Here is an 18,162-nt window from a genome sequence, read left to right as displayed (position 1 = left end):
CAGATTCTTTAGAATGAAAATAAGCTACATTTTGATCATTTAGTTCATCAAGAGTAAGTCCATACATATTATTGAAATGCTTGGCAACAAAAAGTACTTCATTTGTCTTTTCATTTATAACACAACATTCAAGCCTTTTGAAAGTCACTAAATATCTTAAGTCACACAGCTGACTTATACTCAAAAGATTGTGCTTTAAACCACATACCAAAAATACATCATCAATGAAGGTAGATTGTTCATTACTTACTTTTCCAACAACAATTATTTTACCTTTACCATCATCTCCAAAGGTCACAAAATCTCCATCATACTTGTTTAGTTTGATGAAGTAAGTTGACCTTCCAGTCATGTGCCTTGAGCATCCACTATCCAAGTACCACATATCTTTCTTGTTCTTGGATGCTAGGCAAATCTGCATGAAAAGCTTCAAGTAACCTTAAGCATCCAAATTAATTTGGATCCTTTGAAGTAATCCATCTTGGTTGCCCAAGTGCATTGAAATCACAAATAACATTGTAAATTTTGTTTCCTACACCTCTCTTTTCAATGAAACATTGTGCATATGAGTGACCAAATTTCTTGCAATTAACACAATGATTTTCTGATGTGTATTACTGAAACTGAGGTGAGTTATTTTGCTGGAAATGATTAAAGGGTTGAAATTTTCTGGTTTTTGGAAGAGGTGCATTTCTTTTGACAAACTGATTTTTGTTAAACTTGTTCCTCTTTGCAAAAATATTTTCACCAGAATTTTTTGAACCTTTGGACTTTTCGAATATGAGGTTTTGTTGTAAAATGGTGGTTTCTTGAAAGCAACCTCATTTTTCGAAATGTACCCCAAACCTGGCCTGTTTGAGCTAGGTTCGGTTCTTGGTGAAGGCTCAGTTTCACTTGTGTATACTTCATCAAGTTTTTCTTCAAATGTTGAAACATATCCAACACCAGATTTGTTTGATGTGGATTTAGTATTTGATGAAGAAGCCACACATTTCATAGAGGAATCATTTAAAACTGCACTTGGCTATATAACCTAAACCATATTTTTCAAATAATGGTCTTTGGCTTGCAAGTAATTTGTCCAAGCTACTTGAGCTTTGAGCAAATTTTGCTAAGTCACTATTCAGCCTTTTAATCATATTATTTAGTCTTTCATTTTCAGAAATTAACTCATGAGAAGGATCCACAATGTGCTTTCCTTTTAATTTTTCAAGTTCAGATTTTAGAAATCTGTTTTCTTCAATAATGTCCAAAGCACATTCAGTTTCCTTTACTTTTTCTTTTAAAAAATCATTTTCAGCTTTTAACACATCTCTTTCAGATCTGCACCCATTGTACTTATCTAGCAATTTTGAGGTGTTTAGAGTAAGATCATCAATAATCGCATGTAAATCATCTATGGACAGATCATAGAAATTTACCTTATCAAGATTATTGTTTCCAGCCATGAAACAGTCTTTATCTTCACCCTCAGAGTATTCTTCCTCATTCGAGTCGTTCTGAAGATCCTCCCAAGCTGCCATGAGTACTCTCTTCTTTTCCTTCTTTCCTTTGTCCTCCTTTTTGAGCTTTGGACAGTTTAGCTTGAAGTGTCCAACTTCCTTGCAATGATGACACGCCACCTTGCTCAAGTCCATCTTGTGTTCCTTTGAGCTTGAACCCTTGTATTTGTCCTTGTTCTTCATCATCCTTCTAAATCTCCTAGCAAAAAACATAAGCTCATCATCTGAAATACCATCACTAGACTCACTCTCTTTTGGTTCTATTTTTGACTTGAGGGCTATTCCCTTTTTCTTTGAGTCTGGGTTTGTGTGTGTGGTTTTATAGGTAAGGAGTTTTCCTCTCAGCTCATCATAGGTTATAGGGCTTAGGTTGTTGCTCTCGGTTAGGAGAGTGGCAGTGGTTTCCCATTCTTTTGTGAGGCTTCTAAGGAGTTTTCTCACTAGGGTTTGTTCTGAGTAGTTTGTACCCATAGCATCAAGGTTGTTGATTATGATTGAGAATCTCTCAAACGCTTCATCAATGCTTTCTCCATCCTTCATGTTGAACATCTCGTATTCTTTCTGTAGCATATCAATCCTCATTTCTTTGACCTGTTTAGTGCCTTCATGTGTAACCTGGAGTTTTTCCCAGATTTCTTTGGCTGTCTTGCATCTAGACACCTTTCGGTACTCTTTAAAGCTGATAGCACAGTGAAGAAGGTTGATGGCTTTAGCATTCAGCTCCATCTTCTTCTTGTCGTCCTCATTCCATTCAGCTTCTTCTTTTGGAGTCATCACTTCATTAGCACTTGTTTTTGTTGGAATCTTGGGACCGCTCATAACAATCTTTCATATGTTGTAGTCAATGGATTGGATGAATATCCTCATCCTCTCTTTTTAGTAGGCATAGTTGTTCCCGTTGAAGATGGGAGGCCTATTGTTTGACTGGCCTCTAGTGGGGGTGTAGGCAACTGTGGTTGTGCCCAAGTTGTTCGCCATTGGATCTTTGCTCCAAACGGTTAAGCTTGATTCTTGAGACCTTAGCTCTGATACCAATTGAAGGTTGTAGTAGGCTTAGAGATGGGGGGTTGAATCTATGCCTTTCTTTTAGTTACTGAAATAACCCCTTTTAGGTATACTTGCAATTCTGATTCTGTTTGAACTCAGCAGAAGAAATTTATGAGACAATTTATTTTTGTCTCATGAATATCAGAAAACAGAGCACTGCAGAGAAGAGAAAAGTTAACACCAGTATGTATCCTGGTTCGATTGCCTTGTGCTATGCAACCTACGTCCAGTCTCCTCCACAACAATGGAGAAAATTTCACTATAGTTAAAAGTATTACATACACCAAGTCTACAGGATTGACCCAATCCTTTCATACTCAAGTTCTAACCTAACTTGACATTGGCTATGCTAATACCTAACTCTTCACTCTTAGTGCTAACCCAACTAAGAAAGGGATACCTCACAGGTACAAGATACAAGACACAGACATACCTAAAGAAATCTGAAAATAACTCTAGGCTTTTCTCTTTAGTGTATCTCTCAGCCTCTTTCCACTCATGGCTTTTACTTGAGCTTTCTCAATATGCCTTTTCACTCAAGAAATTACAGAAAGATAAACATTGAAAATTAAACTACAATCTGAAAAACATGAAGGAGATTGACTTCATTAATAGCTCTTTGCTATGTGATAAACCAGATTTGCATGTCTTTGATTCAGTTCTTCATTTTTGGTGGAATGCTTCTTTGAAAGAAAGCACTGTCCAAGTAGAGGAACTTCTTCAGAGAGCTTCTTCACAGAATAAAACCTCAATACACTGGGTTATCTCTCCTTGCCTCTGAATGAACAAAAAATCTTCTTTTTATCTCCTTGCATGTTGCTTGGTTGCTCTTCCTAGGTCAACTTCTTGAGCAATGTGCTTCACCAACCCCAGCCATTCACTTTCTCCCATTTTTACTTAAATTTGGGACTTTGCTTCTGACCTCTTTGGTTGATCGAAAACCACAAGTCATCATGAACAAAAGTCTCCAACGGTAAAACCTTATCTCAGCCCTTGAAAACCAACTTGGTCCCCAAGATATGTTTAAGACCGTGAATTTACAGCAGAGAAAAACAGACAACATCTTTTCCATGTATCTCAGAATGGATAGGCAGAACGTTGAAGATGAAGAGAAGAAGATCTGATGCATGTAAAAGGAAATGGGTTACCTTTAATCTTTTCTTAAGTTTGATTTGTTTTGAACTTGCTGATTTGACATCTGCCTCTCAAGCTTAATCTCTCTCTTTCTTGCTTCTTTGGTGATTAGCTTAGGGGAGAAGCTTTCTCTCACTTTTTCTGATTTCTGACCATGGCACAAAAGTGAACGATGCTTTTGGTAAGGTAAATGAGAGGGGTTTGCTTGCTGAAATCAAATCGGGCTTGGATCGGGTTATGATTTGCTTGGCCCGTTTTGATTTCTCAGCTTTGTTTCCTTTTGGGCTTCGTTTGAGTTATCAACCCATCAGCCTTGTTTTATTTTCCATTCTATTTGGGCTGCTAAATTGAATTTTGGCCTGCAAAAATAATATTTGTCATCATTAATTAATTTAGTTAATTTTTTAACTCAACAATAATTTATATAATAAAATTTATATCTTCAAATATCATAAGCAAGTAAATTAAACTTAATAGCTGAAATAATATTTGATATAGTCACATAGAAAATGCTATTTATTAATTATTTAGGCTTTAACAAGGGGATATATCTTCAATGGTCTAAACTCACCCAACACTTAACATGAAGTCTCCACCCTAATTAACATTCCATTCTTCTAAGGCGTACAATTAGCATATGATAACCAATTTTACTTACTAACTACAAATTAATATATAATTAAATCTTAAAATTAACTTAAACAAAGAAAAATAGTGAATATGGAGGGAGATGCAGTAGTAGCGACAGCCGCTGCTGGTGAAGCGCCGCGGTGGTGCTAGGCGGCAACGGCGTGACACGAGAGAGAGAGAGAGAGAGATAGAGAGAGAGAGAGAGAGAGAGAGAGAGAGAGAGAGAGAGGAATGGGCTGGTTTTAGAGAGGGGGAGAGGAGGCGGTGACAGGATCCGGTGGCGCTGGCGGGGCTGACGGAGCGGCGGGGAAAGGAAATGGTTTGAGATAGAATGGAAAAAGAGAGGTTAGAAAGAGAAAGAGAGATTTCGAAATGAATGGGGAGATGGTTCGCGCTTCGAATTTTAGGTCATGTTACCATTGGATTTACCGGGGAATAAATCCGACGGGGATAAACCCAACGGTAACACATTGCTGGTCACCAAAATGCAGCGTTCCACTAATTGGGTTTACCGGCGGAAAATCTGCCAGTAAATTCTTCGCTACATTCCGCGCCTATTTTTCCGTTTTTCCTCAAATTTTACCACCAAATTTACCATCAAAAACAGAAATCTGCTAGTAATGATTTGACCTGACGAATTCCACACTAAAACCGTCAATAAATCTGTCAGTAAAGCCGACGCTAATGTGCGACGCTAAATCTGACGGTATTCAGCGTTTTTCTTGTAGTATTTAGAGTGATATTTCACCTACTTCATTAAGATTCATGGTAAATAGAGAGTAAATAATGAGGATTATATAATAAATTAGAAGATAGTGAATGTTTCAATGTCTGAAATGACATCGTCTCTGTGTTCATGTTGTAACACCCTAATTACCCTAAGCCTTACCTCATGCCGTAAAGCAAAGGTTAATCAAGGGTTACGACAATTCTAAGGCTCATACATAAATATAAATATATATATAAATATATATATATATATATATATATATATATAAGCAATAATAATTCTAGAAGCCCGATGAAGGAAATAAGCTCTAATACAGAATTACAAAGCGTGAATGTTCACATGAAGCTAAAAGCGTAAAAGATAAGATCCACTATGTAAGGTAACAAGATATATGTAATTATATAAGAGTATAATAATATAAAGATCTAACCATGGCTCACGGAGTTTGGGCCGACTAGTTAAATACTGACATACAAAGTTTTGAAAGTAAAACAGCTTATACAAAGTATCACTCTCACGGTAAGCCTCTAAGGCAGAAGTAAATACAAAAGTGAGAGTACTTATCAAAATAACCAAAATGACAACAAAATAGAATAAGATCATCCGCTCTGCTACCATCAAGCAACTCACTGAGGTGGGTTACGACCTGCATCTGAAAAACATCAACAACGTATGGAATGAGAACAGGGGGTTCTCAGTATGGTAACAGTACCCAGTAATGTAAGATGTAAGACCCCGGGATGCTAGAGGCAATCCTAGAGCTTCATACCAAACAGATATCTAAACTTAACGAAATAAATAACTTAAACCACAAATAATAAACAACGTATCTAATCTTAGGAAATTTCTAACTAAACTAGTCACCGCTGTCCCACAGCCTTCACCAACCTACCCTCCGTGCGATCCCATTGCCACCGCCTACCTAACCTCCTTAGCACCAGATAAACACAGATAATGCAAGCAAGGAAAACACAGGTAGTATTCAATTATATAACAAGTAATTCAAGAAACAAGGAGGCATATTATACAATTAGACAAACTCAAGCAATCAAAGCAAGCAAGCATATAGAAGATGCATATGATGAATGCTTGTCCTATTGGCTGTGATATCACATGTCGGTTATAGTGCCAAACACGACACAAAATCCAGACGGCAACTCCCGGATTAGTCTCTCTATTGCGCATACTCAGGAGGAATAATTCCGAGGGATAAGCGCCTTACTACCTTCTCCTTTCAAAGGGAAACATTCCGAGGGAGAGTGCCCTACCACCTTCCTCTGGATGCCGCATGATTTCGTGGGTTAGTGCCCTACCACCTTGCAACCAGAGAGAAACCCATGCTCAGGAGAAAAATTTCTGAGGGATGAGTGCCCTACCACCTTCTCCTTTCAAAGGGAAACATTCTGAGGGAGAGTGCCCTACCACCTTCCTCTTGAGCGATAAATATGAGTGAGAAGCCCAGCTTCAGCCTCACATCTGAACGTAGGCGGGAGACTGCCACAGCCCCTACAGTGGAGAACAATGCATATCGTAATCACATATTCAAACTCAGAGGCCACTCCTCATAGCACACTTCCACTCATACTCATTCCATCAACCATGATCAATCATTTCCAAGTTTTCAACTCATCACAGCCATCATCAATTCATAACTTTCCATTCCAAATTCACTAGCTCATCAGTTTCTTAATTCGTTGTCGGGAATCACCAATTTCAATACTCTTCCTTCTCTTTCAACCAATTTCATCATCAATACACCAGAAACCTAAACCTCCATTCATTAACTTTTCAAAGTAAAATCCAACTCAAATCTGCTAGGACCTTTCCATTATTTTGGTACCCAAAAATAAGCCAAAGAGTCTTAAATAGGTGTCACAGAAGTGTACAAACTCGTTGGAAAAGTGAAATAGTCAAAAATAAAGTTTAAGTTGAAAAACAGGGCGTGTGCGTATGCACAGGGGTGTGCGTACGCACGCCCAGAGAGATTTTTAAAACATGTGCGTACGCATAGAGGTGTGTGATGAGTGGATAATTTATACGCTTTTTGGCATTGTTTTTAGTATGTTTTTAATATATTTTAGTTAGTTTTTATTATATTTTTATTAGTTTTTATTTAAAAATCACTTTTCTGGACTTTACTATGAGTTTGTGTGTTTTTCTATGATTTCAGGTATTTTCTGGCTGAAATTGAGGGACTTGAGCAAAAATCTGATTCAGAGGCTGAAAAAGGACTGCAGATGTTGTTGGATTCTGACCTCCCTGCACTCGAAGTGGATTTTATGGAGCTACAAAAGCCCAATTGGCGCGCTCTCAATTGAGTTGGAAAGTAGACATCCTGGGCTTTCCAGCAATATATAATAGTCTATACTTTGCTCGAGATTTGATGGCCCAAACAGGCGTTCCAAGTTAGCTCAAGAATTCTGGCGTTTAACTCCAGAACTGGCACAAAAGCTGGAGTTAAACGCCCAAACTAGCACAAAAGCTAGTGTTTAACTCCAAGAAAAGTCTCTACACATGGAAGCTTCAATGCTCAGCCCAAGCACACACCAAGTAGGCCCGGAAGAAGATTTCTGCATTAATTACTGATTTCTGTAAATCCTAGGCTACTAGTTCTCTATAAATAGGACCTTATACTATTGTATTTTGGAGAGATCTTTGGACGTTTAGTCCCTAGACCTTGGAGGCTGGCCATTCGGCCATACTTACACCATTATCACTTTTGTATTTTCAACGGTGGAGTTTCTACACACCATAGATTAAGGTGTGGAGCTCTGCTGTTCTTCATGAATTAATACAAGTACTATTGTTTTTCTATTCAACTCAAGTCTATTTCTTCTCCAAGATATTCATTCGCACCCAAGAACATGATGAATGTGATGATTATGTGACACTCATCACCATTCTCACCTATGAACACGTGACTGACAACCACTTCTGTTCTACATGCAAACAAGCTTGAATGTGTATCTCTTGGGTTTCTAATCTAAGATTGGAACCTTCGTGGTATAGGCTAGAATTATTGGCGGTCATTCTTGAGATCCAAAAAGTCTAAACTTTGTCTGTGGTATTCCGAGTAGGATCTGGGAAGGGATGACTGTGACGAGCTTCAAACTTGGGATTGTTGGGCGTGTGACAGACGTAAAAGGATCAATGGATCCTATTCCAACATGATCGAGAACCGACAGATGATTAGCCGTGCGGTGACAATGCATTTGGAACGTTTTCACTGAGAGGACGGGAAGTAGCCATTGACAACGGTGATGCCCAACATAAAGTTTGCCATGGAAATGAGTATGAATGATTGGAAGAAGGCAATAGGAAAGCAGAGGTTCAGGAGGAACAAAGCATCTTCATACGCTTATCTGAAATTCCAACCAAAGAATTACATAAGTATCTCTATCTTTATTTTACGTTTTATTTATTATTTAATTATCAATTCTCCATCACCATCTAAATTAGCCTAACTGAGATTTACAAGGTGACCATAGCTTGCTTCAAGCCGACAGTCTCCGTGGGATCGACCCTTACTCACGTAAGGTATTACTTGGACGACTCAGTGCACTTGCTGGTTAGTTGTGTGGAATTGTGACAAAGTGTGATTCATGTTTAAGAGCTCTAAGTCCTTTGGCGCCATTTTTGATGATCACAATTTCGTGCACAAAGTTTTTGGCGCCGTTGCCGGGGATTGTTCGAGTTTGGACAACTGACGGTTCATCTTGTTGCTTAGATTAGGTACTTTTCTTTTTATTTTTCAGAATTTTTAAAAATGAATTCTAGAGTTTCAAGGTGATGCTCTTATCATCACAAAAGCTGATTGATTCTCATAAATTTAGCTGCTGAATGTAATGTCCTGCTGAAGCTTAGCCAACCATGTCTAATCTTTTTAGACTGAAGCTTTAGACTAACATTGCATGATTCCCAAAATTCTTATTTAAAGTTTTGAATCCCTTTATTTTCTTTTCCATATAAGTTTCGAAAATAAAAAAAAAATTATAAAATAAAAAAATCAAAAATATTTTATGTTTCTTGTTTGAGTTTAATGTCAATTTTTAAGTTTGGTGTCAATTGCATTCTTCTTGCATTTTTCGAAAATATGCAATATGTTCTTCATTAATCTTCAAGTTGTTCTTGATGATTTCATTGCTCTGATCTTTAAATTCCCTTGTTTTGTGTGTTTAGTTGTTTCTCATATGCATTCTCAATTTGTTAATGTCTCTTATATGAAAATTTTTAAGTTTGGTGTCCTGCATGCATTGTTTGTTTGATTTGAGTTTCCTAAGATTAATTATATTTTGATTGTTTCTCATCATTGAAAAATTCAAAAAAATTTCTCAAAACTATGTCTTTTCAAGTCAATAATACAGAGAATTGAAGATTCAGAACATTCAGCAGAGGAATCAAACAGAAAAAGCTGGGCGTTCAAAACGCCCAGTGAAGAAGGAAAACTGGTGTTTAAACGCCAGCCAGGGTACCTGGCTGGGCGTTTAACGCCAGGATGACACTAGAGGGAAGATTTTGTTTTTAATTCAAATCTTTTTCAAATTTTCATAATTTTTCAAAATCAAATCTTTTTCAAATCATATCTTTTCAATCATATCTCTTTAAAATCAATTTCTTTCCATTTTTTTATTATTTTTGAAAATCCTTGTTATAATTAATGATTTACTTCAAATTTTCTAGTTGTTACTTGCCTACTAAGAAAGGATCAAAAGTTTTAATTCTAGAGTCATATCTTCTAATTTCTTGTTAGTCAAGTAATCAACTTTAATTTTAAAACTTTCTTTTTTTAGTTTGATTTTCAATCATATCTTCTCAATCATATCTTTTCAATCACATCTTTTTCAAAATTAACTCTCAATCATATCTTTTTTATTTCTAATTTCAAAATCTTTTCCAAAAATCACTTAATTTCTTTCCCAATCTTAATTTTCGAAAATCTCAATCAAATTTTCAAATTTCTTTTTATTATTTCAAAATCTTTTTAATTTATTTTCGAAAATTCTTCCCCTCTTCCCACATCCTTCTATTTTAGGGACTAACACTCCTCATCAAGGTGCAATTCGAACTCTATCCTTCTTTATATGTTCGAATTCTCTTCTATCTACCTCCTCCTTCTATTCTTCTTTTCCTCTGACACCTCAAGGAATCTCTATACTGTGACATAGAGGATTCCCTACTTTCTTGTTCTCTTCTCTTTCATATGAGCAGGAACAAAGATAAAGGCATATTTGTTCACGCTGATCCTGAACCTGAAAGGACCTTGAAGAGAAAGCTAAGAGAAGCTAAAGCACAATTCTCTCTAGAGGGCCTAACAGAGCTTTTCAAAGAAGAAGAAACCATGGCAGCCAAAAACAACAATTCCAACAATGCAAGGAAGGTGCTTGGTGACTTTACTGCACCTACTCCCGACTTCTATGGGAGAAGCATCTCAATCACTGCCATTGGAGCAAACAACTTTGAGCTTAAGCCTCAATTAGTTTCTCTAATGCAACATAATTGCAAGTTTCATGGACTTCCATTGGAAGATCCTCATCAGTTCTTAGCTGAATTCTTGCAAATCTGTGACACTGTCAAGACCAATGGGGTTGACCCTGAAGTCTACAGACTTATGCTCTTCCCTTTTGCTGTAAGAGACAGAGCTAGGACATGGTTGGATTCACAACCTAAAGAAAGCCTGAACTCTTGGGAAAAGCTAGTCAATGCCTTCTTGGCAAAGTTCTTTCCACCTCAAAAATTGAGCAAGCTTAGAGTGGAAGTCCAAACCTTCAGACAGAAGGAAGGAGAATCCCTCTATGAAGCATGGGAAAGATACAAGCAATTGATCAGAAGGTGCCCTTCTGACATGCTTTCAGAATGGAGCATCATAGGTATTTTCTATGATGGTCTGTCTGAACTATCCAAGATGTCATTGGATAGCTCTGCTGGAGGATCTCTTCATCTGAAGAAGACGCCTGCAGAAGCTCAGGAACTCATTGAAATGGTTGCAAATAACCAATTCATGTACACTTCTGAAAGGAATCCTGTGAATAATGGGACAACTCAGAAGAAATGAGTTCTTGAGATTGATACTCTAAATGCCATATTGGCTCAGAATAAGATATTGACTCAACAAGTCAATATGATTTCTCAGAGTCTGTCTAGAATGCAAGAAGCAACATGTAGCACTAAGGAAGCTTCCTCTGAAGAAGAAGCTTATGATCCTGAGGACCCAGCAATGGAAGAGGTGAATTACATGGGAGAACCCTATGGAAACACCTATAATCCTTCATGGAGAAATCATCCAAATCTCTCATGGAATGATCAACAGAGACCTCAACAAAGTTTCAACAACAATAATGGTGGAAGAAACAGGTTTAGCAATAGCAAGCCTTTTCCATCATCTTCTCAGCAACAAATAGAGAATTCTAAGCAGAGCCATTCTGACTTAGCAACCATTGTCTCTGATCTAATCAAAACCACTCAAAGTTTCATGACTGAAACAAGGTCCTCCATTAGAAATTTGGAGGCACAAGTGGGTCAGCTGAGTAAGAAAATTACTGAACTCCTTCCTAGTACTCTCCCAAGCAATACAGAAGAGAATCCAAAGAGAGAGTGCAAGGCCATAAACACAACCCACAAGGCCGAACCTGGAGAGGAGGAAGAGGCAGTGATCTCCACTAAGGAAGACCTCAATGGACATCCACTGGCCTCCATGGAGTTCCCTGATGAGGAACCATGGGAATCTGAAGCTCACACAGAGACCGTAGAGATTCCATTGAATTTACTTTTGCCATTCATGAGCTCTGATGAGTATTCTTCCTCTGAAGAGGATGAAGATGTTACTGAAGAGCAAGTTGCTAAGTACCTTGGAGCAATCATGAAGCTAAATGCCAGGTTGTTTGGTAATGAGACTTGGGAGGATGAACCTCCATTGCTCATCAAAGAACTGGATGACTTGACTAGGCAGAAATTACCTCTGAAGAGACAAGATCCTGGAAAATTCTCAATCCCTTGTACCATAGGCACCATGACCTTTGAGAAGGCTCTGTGTGACCTAGGGTCAAGTATAAACCTTATGCCTCTCTCTGTAATGGAGAAACTAGGGATTATTGAGGTACAAGCTGCTAGAATCTCACTAGAGATGACAGACAATTCAAAGAAACAGGCTTATGGACTTGTAGAGGATGTCTTGGTAAAGGTTGAAGACCATTACATCCCTGCTGACTTCATAATCCTAGAGACTGGGAAGTGTATGGATGAATCCATCATCCTTGGCAGACCCTTCCTAGCCATAGCAAAAGTTGTGATTGATGTTGACAAAGGAGAATTGATCATTCAAGTGAATGAAGACTCCCTTGTGTTTAAAGCTCAAGGATACCCCTCTGTAACCATGGAGAGGAAGCATGAAGAGCTTCTCTCAATACAGAGACAAACAGAGCCCCCACAGTCAAACTCTAAGTTTGGTGTTAGGAGATTCCAACATTGCTCTGAACATCTGTAAGGCTCCATGAGAGCCCACTGTCAAGCTATTGACATTAAAGAAGCGCTTGTTGGGAGGCAACCCAATCTTTAATTATCTATGTTAAATTTCTATTTTCTTTTGTTATTTTATGTTTTCTATAGGTTGATGATCATGTGAAGTCACAAAAACAATTGAAAAAGCAAAAACAGAAGGAAAACAGAATGAAAAATAGAACACCCTAGAGGAGAAACTTACTGGCGTTTAAACGCCAGTAAGGGTAGTAGAATAGGCGTTAAACGCCCAGTCTGGCACCATTCTGGGTGTTTAACGCCAGAAATGGGCACCAGACTGGCGTTTAACGCCAGGAATGGGCAAGAAGCTGGCGTTAAATGCCAGAAATGGGCAGCAGCCTGGCGTTTAACGCCAGGATTGGTAGCAAGGGGCGTTTTGCACGCCACATGGTGCAGGAATGAGAAATCCTTGACACCTCAGGATCTGTGGACCCCACAGGATCCCCACCTACCCCACCTCTCTCTCTCTCTCTTCTTCACTCATTCACCAATCACCTCAATACCTTTTCCCCAAAAACCCCTCACCTATCAAATCCCACCATTCTCTTCACCACTCACATCCATCCTTCATAAAATCCCACCTACTTCACCATTCAAATTCAAACCAGTTTCCCACCCAAACCCACCCATAATGGCCGAACCATACCCCCCTCTCTACTCCTATATAAACCCATCTTCACTCCTTCATTTTCACACAACCTAAACACTACTTCTCCCCCTTGGCCGAAACACAAAGCCCCCTCCATCTCCTCTATTTCTTCTTCTTCTACTCTCTTCTTTCTTCTTTTGCTCGAGGACGAGCAAACCTTCTAAGTTTGGTGTGGTAAAAGCTAAAGCTTTTTTGTTTTTCCATAACCATTAATGGCACCAAAGGCCGGAGAAACCTCTAGAAAGAGGAAAGGGAAGGCAAAAGCTTCCACCTCCGAGTCATGGGAGATGGAGAGATTTCTCTCAAAGGTGCATCAAGACCACTTCTATGAAGTTGTGGCCAAGAAGAAGGTGATCCCCGAGGTCCCTTTTAAGCTCAAAAAGGGCAAATATCCGGAGATCCGACATGAGATCCGAAGAAGAGGTTGGGAAGTTCTCACCAACCCCATTCAACAAGTTGGAATCTTAATGGTTCAAGAGTTCTATGCCAATGAATGGATCACCAAGAACCATGATCAAAGTGTGAACCTGGACCCCAAGAATTGGCTTACAATGGTCCGAGAGAAATACTTAGATTTTAGTCTGGAAAATGTAAGGTTGGCATTCAACTTGACCATGATGCAAGGAGATGCACACCCATACACTAGAAGGGTTAACTTTGATCAAAGGTTGGACTAAGTCCTCATAGACATCTGTGAAGAGGGCGCTCAATGAAAGAGAGATTCAAGAGGGAAGCCGGTTCAACTGAGAAGGCATGACCTCAAGCCCGTGGTTAGGGGATGGTTGGAGTTCATCCAACGCTCAGTCATTTCTACTAGCAACCGGTCTGAAGTTACTATAGACCGGGCTATCATGATCCATAGCATCTTGATTAGAGAGGAAGTAGAAGTTCATGAGGTTATATCCCAAGAACTCTACAAGGTAGTGGACAAGTCCTCTACTGTGGCAAGGTTAGCCTTCCCTCATCTCATTTGTCACCTCTGCAATTCAGCTGGAATTGACATAGAGGGAGACATCCTCATTGATGAGGACAGCCCATCACTAAGAAAAGGATGGAGCAAACAAGAGATCCCACTCATGGACATGAGGAAATTCCTCACCATGAAATCTCTGAGATGCCTCAAGGGATGCAATTTCCTCCACAAAACTATTGGGAGCAAATCAACACCTCCCTAGGAGAATTAAGTTCCAACATGGGACAACTAAGGGTGGAGCACCAAGAGCATTCCATCCTCCTCCATGAAATTAGAGAAGACCAAAGAACCATGAGAGAGGAGCAACAAAGGCAAGGAAGAGACATTGAGGAGCTCAAGCACTCCGTAAGATCTTCAAGAGGAAGAACAAGCCGCCATCACTAAGGTGGATCCGTTCTTTAATTTCCTTGTTCTTTATTTTTTGTTTTTCGAATTTTTATGCTTTATGTTTATCTATGTTTGTGTCTTTATTACATGATCATTAGTGTCTTAGTGTCTATGCCTTAAAGCTATGAAAATGAATCCATCACCTTTCTTAAAATGAAAAATGTTTTTAAATAAAAAAGAAAAAGAAGTGCATGAATTTCAAATTTTAAAACAGTTTAATTATTTTGATGTGGCGGCAATACTATTGTTCTTCTGAATGAATGCTTGAACAGTGCATATTTTTGAATTTGATTGTTTATGAATGTTAAAATTGTTGGCTCTTGAAAGAATGACGGGAAAAGGAGAAATGTTATCTGATGATCTGAAAAATCATAAAATTGATTCTTGAAGCAAGAAAAAGCAGTGAAAAGCTTGCAGAAAAAAAAGAGAAAAAAAAAGAAAAGCAAGCAGAAAAAGCCAATACCCCTTTAAACCAAAAGGCAAGGGTGATAAAAAGGATCCAAGGCTTTGAGCATCAGTGGATAGGAGGGCCCACAGGAATAAAATCCTGGCCTAAGCGGCTAAACCAAGCTGTCCCTAACCATGTGCTTGTGGTGTGAAGGTGTCAAGTAAAAACTTGAGACTGAGCGGTTAAAGTCGTGGTCCAAAAGCAAAAAGAGTGTGTTTAAGAGCTCTGGACACCTCTAATTGGGGACTTTAGCAAAGCTGAGTCACAATCTGAAAAGGTTCATCCAGTTATGTGTTTGTGGCATTTATGTATCCGGTGGTAATACTGGAAAACAAAATGCTTAGGGTCACGACCAAGACTCCTAAAGTAGCTATGTTCAAGAATCAACATACTTAACTAGGAGAATCAATAACACTATCTGGATTCTGAGTTCCTATAGAAGCCAATCATTATGAACTTCAAAGGATAAAGTGAGATGCCAAAACTGTTCAGAAGCAAAAAGCTAATAGCCCCGCTCATCTAATTAATACTGATCTTCAAAGATGTTTTTGGAATTCATTGTATATTCTCTTCTTTTTATCCTATTTGAGTTTTACTTGGGAACAAGCAACAATTTAAGGTTGGGGTTGTGATGAGCGGATAATTTATACGCATTTTGGCATTGTTTTTAGTATGTTTTTAGTATATTTTAGTTAGTTTTTATTATATTTTTATTAGTTTTTATTTAAAAATTACTTTTCTAGACTTTACTACGAGTTTGTGTGTTTTTCTGTGATTTCATATATTTTCTGGCTGAAATTGAGGGACTTGAGCAAAAATCTGATTCAGAGGCTGAAAAAGGACTACAGATGCTGTTGGATTCTGACCTTCCTGCACTCGAAGTGGATTTTCTGGAGCTACAGAAGCCCAATTGGTGCGCTCTCAATTGAGTTGGAAAATAGACATCCTGGGCTTTCCAGCAATATATAATAGTCTATACTTTTTCCGATATTTTATGGCCCAAACAGGCGTTCTAAGTCAGCTCAAGAATTCTGGCGTTTAACTCCAGAAGTGGCACAAAAGCTGGAGTTAAATGCCCAAACTGGCACAAAAGCTGGAGTTTAACTCCAAGAAAAGTCTCTACACATGGAAGCTTCAATGCTCAGCCCAAGCACACACCAAGTGGGCCCGGAAGAAGATTTCTGCATTAATTACTGATTTCTGTAAACCCTAGGCTACTAGTTCTCTATAAATAGGACCTTATACTATTGTATTTTGGAGAGATCTTTGGACGTTTAGTCCCTAGACCTTGGAGGCTGGCCATTCGGCCATACTTACACCATTATCACTTTTGTATTTTCAACGGTGGAGTTTCTACACACCATAGATTAAGGTGTGGAGCTCTGCTGTTCTTCATGAATTAATACAAGTACTATTGTTTTTCTATTCAACTCAAGTCTATTTCTTCTCCAAGATATTCATTCGCACCCAAGAACATGATGAATGTGATGATTATGTGACACTCATCACCATTTTCACCTATGAACACGTGACTGACAACTACTTCCGTTCTACATGCAAACAAGCTTGAATGTGTATCTCTTGGGTTTCTAATCTAAGATTGGAACCTTCGTGGTATAGGCTAGAATTATTGGCGGTCATTCTTGAGATCCGAAAAGTCTAAACCTTGTCTGTGGTATTCCGAGTAGGATCTGGGAAGGGATGACTGTGACGAGCTTCAAACTCGCGATTGTTGGGCGTGTGACAGACGCAAAAGGATCAATGGATCCTATTCCAACATGATCGAGAACCGACAGATGATTAGCCGTGCGGTGACAGCGCATTTGGAACGTTTTCACTGAGAGGATGGGAAGTAGCCATTGACAACGGTGATGCCCAACATAAAGCTTGCCATGGAAAGGAGTATGAATGATTGGAAGAAGGCAATAGGAAAGCAGAGGTTCAGGAGGAACAAAGCATCTTCATACGCTTATCTAAAATTCCAACCAAAGAATTACATAAGTATCTCTATCTTTATTTTACGTTTTATTTATTATTTAATTCTCAATTATCCATCACCATCTGAATTAGCCTGACTGAGATTTACAAGGTGACCATAGCTTGCTTCAAGCCGACAGTCTCCGTGGGATCGACCCTTACTCACGTAAGGTATTACTTGGACGACCCAGTGCACTTGCTGGTTAGTTGTGCGGAATTGTGACAAAGTGTGATTCATGTTTAAGAGCTCCAAGTCCTTTGGCGCCATTGTTGATGATCACAATTTCGTGCACCAGTGTGCGTATGCACAAGTGCAAAATTTTTCAAACTCTATTCGCTCGCACAAGGCGTGCGAGCGCTCTCAACAGAATGCACCTTCCATCGTGTGCGTGCGCACAGGTTGTAAAACTTCATTAGTTATGTGCGCGCACAGGTTGTGCTAGCGCTCTTAACAGAAGGCTTTTCCCTGTGTGTGTGTATGCACAAGGCTGTGCGTGCGCACAGGTTCGAAAAATCACAAGGGTGTGTGTGCGCACAAGGTTGTGCGTGCGCACACAAACCAGAAATCACAAAATTCTGCAACATTGCAGAATTCAGGTTTTGACATCAAACTTTGAATGATCATAACTTTCTCTACAAAAATCCAAATTTTACAAACCTTATATCAATTTGAAGACTTTTCAATGAGCTTTAATTCTAAACAAGTTTCAACAAATTTTGAAAACTAAGACACAAGGTGTAACCCGTCAAAGTTCACTAAAAACTAGTTTTTACAAAATCCACAAAACCTCAATTTTTAACCAACTCTTAATTCATAACTAAAGCAAAACCTGCTCAATCATCATAAAACACTACCACATCCAACATCTTACTATTTCATATCATTCTTCTCAATTCCACACCTAAATTACTCAACCATTACACCATATCTCACTACCAAGCCATAATTTCCCATTCAATCATAAGTCCACACTCATAATCATCACCAACCAACAACAATCTCAACAACCAAAACAAATCCTCATCAATTCCAGTAATCATCACTAAACAATATCTAACATTAACCAAATCCATCATAAAACTCATCAACACCAATAATTCTCAACAATCATCATCAACCATAATAACCAACAATAAAAAATCATCATCAACATCCATCTTTCAATCTTAACA

General features: G+C 38.6%; 1 non-coding gene across 1 annotated transcript; it reads right to left on the bottom strand.

The window, feature by feature from the left end:
- Positions 1-10,783: 10,783 nt before the first annotated feature.
- On the bottom strand, positions 10,784-10,891 carry LOC112724381 (small nucleolar RNA R71). The gene has a single exon (XR_003163546.1). It is a non-coding gene; the product is annotated as a small nucleolar RNA R71 (small nucleolar RNA).
- Between the last annotated feature and the right edge of the window lie 7,271 nt (positions 10,892-18,162).

This window comes from Arachis hypogaea, chromosome 11, assembly GCF_003086295.3.
Source record: "Arachis hypogaea cultivar Tifrunner chromosome 11, arahy.Tifrunner.gnm2.J5K5, whole genome shotgun sequence".
Lineage (NCBI taxonomy): Eukaryota > Viridiplantae > Streptophyta > Magnoliopsida > Fabales > Fabaceae > Arachis > Arachis hypogaea.
This window is presented reverse-complemented; position numbering and strand designations above follow the sequence as displayed.